We start from the raw sequence: 9,716 nt of genomic DNA, 5'->3' as shown, positions 1-9,716 counted from the left end.
AGCATCAGGATTGGGTTTTGTTCTGAAAGGGGCTGTACATGTTTATTCAAATTAGCAGACAGACAGAAGTAATTCCATTCAAGACAGTTTTGAAAATAAGGGCTAATCAAAGTGTTTGTTATACATTGAAACAGACTCAGCATTGCAAAGCTATTGAAACTAAAATATTATAAAAACTCTTAAAGCAATTAAAGAAAACAGAAGAAACATTAAATTAGTTGGTATACTCAAAATCTGAGTGCAAAAAAATTAGCCTAAGAAGTTTAACTAAGGAAGTAGCAAATGAATGCATTGTATTTATTGTTTGGTTTCCTGATTTTGGTTTCATTTAGGTATTAGAAGCAAACATTTCCTATGCCATACAGCTATAAGGCTGTAGTTCATATGAGCCAGGTGAATATAGACAGTCCCATGGACTCATTTTATGTTAGAGATCAAACCAAATTTGCTACTCCATTGTTCTGGCACTGCAGAAATATTCACATCAAAGAAACTCCTTGCTCCAGATAATTTCAGTCTAGAGAAGTAAAACATATATAAGTGGTTAAAAGGCTTGCTGTAAAATAGTATAAATGACTGATTAGATTATCTAGGCAAACACTTAATATCAAGTTCCACATATGTGGTTCTTGCATCTTGCTGTTTAATGCTAAATTCAATATGTCACTTATTCTTTAAAGCTTAGAAACTGGTGTAGCACATATCCATATATCCAAAAATGGCTCTAGTCTTCGTGGTTGAGACATCATGGTAATTTATGGAAAAGCTGAACCAGCATCAAAAGCAAATTCAAAGCATAGTCATTGATCTAATAGACATTTCAGGGCATCTCCAACAGGTATCCACATCATCTTAAAAGTGCCATCATTTATTTTTTCAAATTTGTCAGGAGAATGAGAAAGCAACAACCTCAAAACCAGAGGAAGCTGTTTCAAACATTTTCTGAAGGGGTTCAAAGTCCTCTCCTCCACACTGACAGAATTTTAACAGTCTGTTCTTGGTGGAATATGTTAATTAAAGAAAATTATAAAAAAAATTAAAGAAATTTTATTGTATCAAAATTCAGTTCATCACATGACTTTATAGACCACCTAGGTGGAAAAGCATCCTGGAATCCAGAAGAAGCAGAAGGTGGAATCAAGTTCTTGGCCCTCAGTAGGAGTATCAGTACAGTACCATTCTTGTGCTTTGTCTGAGTCACCTTTTCTGTATTGGTTGGCATTCACAGGTAGCTAGGATGATGAATTATCTTCCTGTGAAGGAAGATTTGCAGATTTGTGAGGTTTCAGAAAGAGAAATCTGAACTAGGCCACTCAGGTCATGTACCTAACCACTGGGCAACCCTGGACAATCTGCTCTTGGTGACGCTGATTGAGGCAGGAGGGTACAACCAGATGACCTCCAAAGCTCCCTTCCAACCTCAGCCATTCTGAGATTCTGCTAAGTTTTTGAAACATTACCTCTTTGACTTCTGGCATTATTTCTGAGTGAAAAATCAATTTCCCTGTGGTTTGTATAGACTTTGATTGAGTATTTACAGTGGGAATGATTGAAATGTGTATTATATTTAGTCTCCTGAAGGGGATATGAAAGAAAATGGCCTACTGGTGGCCTAGGCATTGATCTATGAAGTATCAACAAAAATAAGAAATTTGTGGATATCTTTGAAAGTAGAAATTTAGTTACATGGTTTTTTTTTTTTTTTCTTTCTGACTGAATACATGAGGTTTGTTACGTTAAAGGAAGATTTAAAAAATGCAGTCTTAAATCACAGTGCTGATTTTACAAGTGTAGATCTTGGATGTCAATATCAAATAATGAGCCAATAGCAGAACCAGAGTAGACAGCAAAATTACCTAAGCTCGCTACTGAGTGCTTTACTCACAGGATCCTGCTGCTCTTAAAAGCCAGTTCCCTTGTTTTTGTCCTATTTACATGCTGAAAATCTAGAATAATCTATGTAGATGTTTGTGACAGTGCAACTAGAAGAGAACTTAGCAAAATACAAAGGCAAAAACACATTGATAAACTTCTAAAATTTTCACTGGAAGCCATATGTGAATCCGTTCTCAGAGTTTTTTGTTACATACATGTTCAAAATACTAAAAGACACAAGCATTTTAATGATAGAAAAAAGTAATGATAATAGAAATTTTATTAACTTTTAACAAAACAAATATAAAACCGAGTTACTTGAAGTATCTGTAACACTGATTTGTATAGTACATTTATATACTTTAAAATATATCAGTAAGAAAAGGCAGCAGCATCAAGTACATAAAAGTAAAATTCTTCAGGGATCTACTTTATTTTAGATGTAGCAAAATATCCTTTATTACTTTGTTATAAAATATGTTGTTCAACTGATTTAAATAGATCTCTGACATTTCAGCAAAACAAAACTCAGATGAAGAAAAAGGAAAATCCTAAATTCCACCACAAACTATACAAGAACCTGAGATTTAAGGCCTATATGTAGAGTAGGTGCCAACTAGCCTACTTGCCACTATTGTTTTCTCTTCTTTTTCTGATTGCCTTGAATCCAACAAAAGTTTATTTTTGAAGCTGCTGGTGGCTTCCTTGTTACTTGCTGTCTACTCTGGTTCTGCTATTGGCTCATTATTTGATATTGACATCCAAGATCTATACTTGTAAAATCAGCACTGTGATTTAAGACTGCATTTTTTAAATCTTGAAGAAAAAGTACTCTTAATTTTTTTCACTGTTCAGCCCACCTTTCCTGCTTTCCTTACTTAAATTTCACTGATACAAGCCATTTTTGGAGATACTCTTCCACATTCATTCCATCAGCCCTCTGGGAAACCTTTCTTTTAAAGTAATTAAATGTAATTAGTTCTATCATCTCTTACTATTTTTTTTTCAATTTCCTTTTAGAGATAATTCTTCTTAGCTATTTCTAATTTATTTCAGCTTTCAAGTTCTGCTCATTTTCAGCCATAATACCTCTTGAATATGTAGAATAATATTACCCAAACCCTAAGTCTTGATGCTGATTCTGTTGTTAGTTGTTCTCACCAGTTAGGTACACTCATGCTAATATAGTTTGTTATGTAACTCTAGCTTAATATACCTCCATAGTATATCTCCTATCTGTTGTTTTTCCAAAAAAAATTTTCTTCTAAACACATTTAATGAAAATGCAGATGAAGTAGGGCTAATTAGTTAGGTCTAACTAGTTAGAAATGCAAATTTTGAATTCTTTTAGTTCACTTGATGGTTTTATGACAAGTTATGCTCAAATATTGTGAATGACAGGCATATGTGTACTTTTTAATTTCAACCCTACTTTAAAATAATTTATTATAATTCTTTTTCTTTTTCTGATGCTGAATTTTTATAGGCTGCTTTTTCAAGCTGAGGAAAATTGTAATACCATTACTTTGCTATATGTTCCTTTTCCTTTCTGCTCTTTCTTTATGCTGCGTCAACCAGGAAAATGTTGCCATTTTCTTTTCTGGTTTACACTAAATGCTTTTCATTTTCATGGAACTTTCTAGATTGAATTAAACCTATTTTTCTCTTCCTTATTGATTCATTAGTTCTTTAGTCAGCTATGTCTGTACTGATACTTATTTAATTATAATCCACAAAAGTTCTATACTGCCTCTGTGGCAGACATACATTCTATGTTACCTCTGTCAATCCATCTAGGTAACAGTAGCTATGCTAACTTCTGTCTTTCTCATCAGAAATAATGCAGGGAGATGATTGTTGTAAATTTCTCCTGCATATTTATTTTTTAAGACATGACATCCCACTGTTGGCCTTTCATTAATCCACCTGTGCGAAGCACATGTGCAGGCATGATATTTAACATAACCAACATGAGCAAAGCAAAATGTAGAGGAAATTTATAAAACAGAGGAAGAAAGACTCTACACTCAGGAGTCCCTCAATATCTTTCATTTTGTATTTTACTGACAGAAATGACCTCTGCACTAGATGATTACTGTGAATGAACTAAAAGCATCTAAGTTTAATAATTCTGTCCATCAGTTCTTTTAAAAATTACAGGGATTATATTATGCCTCAATTGTTCTTGAACTAAGTTTAAACTATAACAAAAAGCCTTCCTGTAACAATTACATTGGTCATTGAATGTTAAATAGAGATTCTACCATGTGTTAAAATTCAACAAATGTTTAAGGATATGTTCTATCTTTTCACACAGTTAAGACAGTTCAGTAAACATACATATGGTAATTAATCTTAAAACCATAATTTAAAATTAAATGCATATTTGCGATATATAAATAAATATATCTTTTTTGATGTCTGCTAGCCATATGCTTCTTTTTTATATCCTGCATACATATAGAATTAAATGTAGTGAAAAAATATGCATATTACTCTTCTAATGCTACATCCAGAAGCAGACAGTAAGCACGTTTTGCCCCTTACCTCCTGGCCTGGTTAGGTACTATATTTGTATAGAGCTCTGTAGTCTTTACATTTTAGTGTTTCAGAATGAGTGAGGTGTTAGACATCTGCATCTTAAGTAATCTTTAACTAAATAATATCTTGTCAGACTGAGCAAACATCTCTCATTTAATATGGCTAAGGGCTCATTCCTGCATCCAGTTAAAACAAACAGTATGTTTCATGTGGATTTTAGAAGCTTGTCAACCCATTGCTCCATTATATCTCTGAAAATACTCCCACTGACCTAAGGTTGGCCAAGGTCCCTCTTTGAAGTAGGAACAACAGAGGGAAAAAAAAACAACTGTACATGGAAGGTAAAGATGAGAGTAAGTTGTGAGGGAAAAAAAGGTTTAAATTCACTGAAAGGTACTCTACTATACTGCCTTTGTCCTTACTTCTTTTGTACTTGTCATTTCTTCCTTTAATGCACTAGAGATAATATTATGAAACCAGAGCTCAGACAAACCCATTAGTAACTTGAGCATTGTTACACCTATATGTCAATCTGTATAACCACTAGGGTTGTCCAGCCTGTAAAGGATTTGGGGACAAGTAACAGTAGCCCATGGAATTAAATGAATGAGGCATCTAACAGGAAGGAAGGGATGTGCTCTTCATAGTTAGGCGTGGGGGGAAGACATGGGGTTATGGGCATAAGTGGAAATGAGAGGTTCAGGCTTGATATATGGAAAACCAATTTCACCATGAGGATGCTCCAGCACTAATCACATTGCCCACAGAAGTTATGATGTCTCCATCTTTTGAATTCAACCCCTTAGCCTGATCTGATTCCATCCTAACTAGAGATGTCCTAAGAGTCTTTTCAGCCAGAATTATGCCGTGACACATTGTTCAAGGTGTGATCTATGAAATACTCGTTGGAGGGGGCTAATAACACCCCTAGTTACTGCCCAGGATGGCACTGGCTTTCTTCTCTGCCAGGACTCAACGCTTATGCTCAGCTTGCTGTCTGACAAAACTCTTGGGGCTTTTTCAAAAGAGTTGGTCTCCAGCTAGGCCTCATCACTGAGGGTTTTTATTTTCCAAGTGCAGGGCTTTGCATTTCACAAGGTTTCTGTCAGACCTTTCCTCCAGCATGTCTCAGTCCCTCTGGATGGCAGTCCTCCTTTGGCAGGGGTTAGTCTTCTCACCTGCAGACTATAAGAACAAGTAGTCCTGTGTGTCCTTCAGGTCACTGATAAAGATGTAAGGACATATCCTTTATCCTTAAAGATATAAAGATATATTCCTAGGTAATGACACTTCCTATTGGCATTTAGATAGAGTACAGCCCATTAACCAATATCCTCTGAGCCCAGCCATCCGACCAGTTGCACATGTATCTAGTTTCCACCAATCCAGTCTGTTATGTCCCAGCTTGGACAGGAGACTGTTGTGAGAATAAGCATAGAAAACCTTGCAAAAGCCAAGATAAGTACCATCCACTGGTACTTCCCTTTTTCTCTCATCCATATATTCAGTCAGTTCATCACAGAGGACAGTCAAATTGATCAGGCTAGATATACCCTTAGTAAATTCATGTAGATTGCTCCCACACATCCTGCTGTCCTTCATATGACTCAGAATGTATTCCAAGAGGAGTCAGCCTAGGATTCTCCCAGGGCAGAAGTAAGACTGATCTGTAGCACTTGGATCAAGCAAATAATCTTGTGTGCCAGTGTTAATTCACCAGGTCTGAATTTAGATGCTTTCAGTCTTAAATCATAATTACATTAATGAAAGAATAGCTAAAGGTTCTGTTAGAGTATCTGGTATACTAGATAACAAGCCCAGAAAAATAGTTCAGCAGATTAATGTAATTTCCTCTAGTTTCTCAACAGTCCTTGATTTTCTCAAGTACAAATGTATGTTCTGTGGCTTATTTTCTTTCAGCTACCCTAGCTTTTATACACACACACACACACACACACACACACACACACACACACACACACACATACACATATGTGAATATATATACACATGTAGAATATCAGTAATATGAGTCATAGTAGACCTACAAATGCCTCTGGGTATTTTGAGTATTTCACAAGAATTTTTCCCATCCCAACTGTGTCAATAGGTATAGGTATATTACTGTGTAAACATGTATATGGGTCAAGTGGACTATATATACTATTCTATGGTATATCATTATCACTACAATAACTAATGTAAAGTGATATCAGCATAATCTATAAAAGGTCTTGTTTCTGATGAAATGGTCTGATTCCTTTGGATCCCTATTACTCATTGCTTGTAAATTTGCTGTTTCTGGGAGGGAGTAATGTAGTCTACTCCATATTGACATTTTCTGATGAAAATACATGAAGTATAGAATTACTGTGAAGAAAGTTGTTTCTTTTTTTCACTTAATTCCATTTTCTCCACAAAACTCTTCATATAGTGTAAAAATGTTCTAAGGTAGATGAATCAAATTTTGATAAGGTTAATTTTTTCTTTAACAAATTTGGTGAACTACAGTTGTTTCTTAAAACCATATATTGTGAAAAATACTTTCTTTATATATAGCTTGCTGTTACCTTAGCTGACATGGAGTCAGACTACTTTTCATTAGTTTGCACCTGTGATGTAGAGTAATGCCACTACTGAAGTCAGATTTATAAGCGTGAACCCTATTTATTTCAAAACTACTAACATACTCTAACTGCAGATGACTTTTGCAATATATGAAAAACAAATAAAACATATTGGAAGCTGAAAATAATTTTTTTGTTAGGATTCTCAAGTTAGGTGCTTTATTCTTTCATGAATCATATAAAAATGTAGGGCTCCAAGTTCATAATAATTTTATTAAATGAGCAACTTAAAGTCACGCTTAGCAACAAAATTCATTTAAATATCCAAACACAGATCTTTGTATATAGTATAATAAATTTAATATTTAAAATTCTGGCTGTGGCTTCTAGACATCTGTTATTTTCTTTGCTGTGAGGGAGTGAGCTGTTAACAGACAAACTCTTTGCATATTTTAATCTGCTTATGGTAGGAGCTTGATTAAAGGAGGGGAGGACAGGAGCATATACAGTTTGGGCAGCATCCTGCTTCTGGAACAGGAGGATGGAGCTCTGTATTGAAACCAGCACAAAGATGCCTATGCAAATGTGCTATGCACAAAGGCTGCCACTGAGCTCTGTGCTGAGGAAGCCCTTAGCCACAAACCATAACCCATCTATCCCCATCCTCTACCTGTTCTCAAAACAGCCCATAATACAGCAATGCTTCTAAAAGTAGGCATGTGGATAGCAATCTCCTAAATATTTTCCAGTAGAAAAATGAATCAATGTTAGAGTCCTTCAGTTTCACATCTTTCATTGATCTTTCACAGCTCAGCTGTACTGAGTTGGCTTGCACCTGTGTGAAGGTTGTTGCTTTCCTAGGGCAAATGAAATGTTGAATGAAGGAGTTAAGTTTTCTTCCTGTGTCATAAGACCTCCAAATTTTTCTTTGGAGTTTTAAAGCTACAAGGGTCAATGGAGTTGTCATTCCAAACTGCAAATGAACTCGTGGGACCTTTGCCATTTCAATAGGAACTGAAGTTGGACTCTGTTTTAATACACAGCAGAAGAGAACAGTAAAGGCCTAAGTTAAGTGAATATATGGAAATTCTGCACAATATAAGAAAATGTATTTTTAATTAGGATCACATTTTTTGCAGCAATTTTTATTTTTTATATGACCATGTGTAACTGAGAGTGCTTCAAAGCAATTTTTAAGGCAATATCATGATTCAAAAGCTGCCCTCTGCCCCCTACCATGAGATGTAACATTTTATTGCAAGACCTATAAAAATTTTGTGTTGTACTGGAATGATTTGTTACAATTAAGTAACTACTCATTGTATTTCAGTGTTTTGATCCATATTTAGTAACTTGAGGCTCAAATATACTGGGACTGAATTCCTCCCCTGGGAGAAAAATAATCTCTCCAAATCAGTGTTTTAAAGGGAAAGCAATAGATTAGATAGGGGGAACTAAAGGCAAGTACTTGGCATGTGCAATTGTGAAGCTGGCATTTGGAAAGATATTTATAAGGTTGTCCACTGGATGTCAATTTAAAGGCTAATAGGTATGATGCTATGCATTTGAGAACATATTTTTCCAAAGTTACAGAAAAGTTGTTGTTTCTTTTGGTTTTGTGAGAATATGAAGAGAATTAAATGGATTATTTAGAATACAATCAGAGTTTATTTAAGACAATCAAAGCTACATCAAAATGAAATTTTAGTTATGCCTTTGTATCACTGAGTATATGGTATAAATATGTACTTATGGCATTATATAACAAAGTTACATTTTACTTATACATAGGAAGCTCATCTAAATTTTTGAACTCTTTTGTTAAACAAAAAGTTGGAGTGTTAATGAGTTTTGGAAATATGCTAATTCAAAACACTTAAATATCTTTAATGGTAGTGTGGAGAAGCTAATTTATAGAGAGCAGGTACCATTTATGCTGAGGAAACCATGTTCAGTGTACTAGGTGAATTAAGGAATTCTTTAAGAAACCTCTCTATAAACAAAATCAGGCTGGCATGGTTTTGCATGGTTCCTAAAATAAAGAGGATTCCAATAATTTCTAGCACTTGTGTCTTATGAAAATTAAACTCTTTAAATGCACATTTTGGAAAGGAAGAATGGATCCATGTACAAAAGTAACCAAAAAAAGGTGGTAAATATTTTTTATTTTCAAACTTCAGTGGATTTATTATATAAAATAATTAGCAATATACTAAATTTCATCTACATTGCCTAAAAAAATTTTCAAAGCTAGTCTTTTAGTGCCATATATCATCAAAGTGAATATAAATAGAAATTAATGTCATTATAATTAAACATAGAATCAGGTTCCCAGGTTAAGTTCTGAGGCTTATCTGATCACTCAAGACTTGGTGAAGATGGAAGTTGGTAGTGCATAGCAATCTCTCATTAAACACACTGGGAACCTGTCAGTGAAAGTTTGATCAGCTCCCTAGTTCTGTCTTGCTAAATGGTAGGCACTGGCACAAAGACATTAATTTCCATGCTATTGGTATTCTGGTCCCTCTTTTTTTTTTTTTCTTTCTGAGTAAATCTGCAAATTCTTACAGGCCCTAGCTGGGTTGTTGCTACCCTCAGAGAGGTTCCGAAACAGGTGCTGGAGGAAAGCAGGGGCCCAGGGCAGCGTTCCGCGGAGCGGGCTAAGCGAAGGTCCCTCGGCCGTACGGAGCCTGGCGAGCCGGGCACAGGGGCTGCTGCTGAGGCGGCTGCCGG

The sequence above is a fragment of the Molothrus aeneus genome, chromosome 1 (genome assembly GCF_037042795.1).
Source record: "Molothrus aeneus isolate 106 chromosome 1, BPBGC_Maene_1.0, whole genome shotgun sequence".
Classification (NCBI taxonomy): domain Eukaryota; kingdom Metazoa; phylum Chordata; class Aves; order Passeriformes; family Icteridae; genus Molothrus; species Molothrus aeneus.
The sequence above is the reverse complement of the archived record's forward strand: the minus strand, read 5'-3'. Positions refer to the sequence as shown.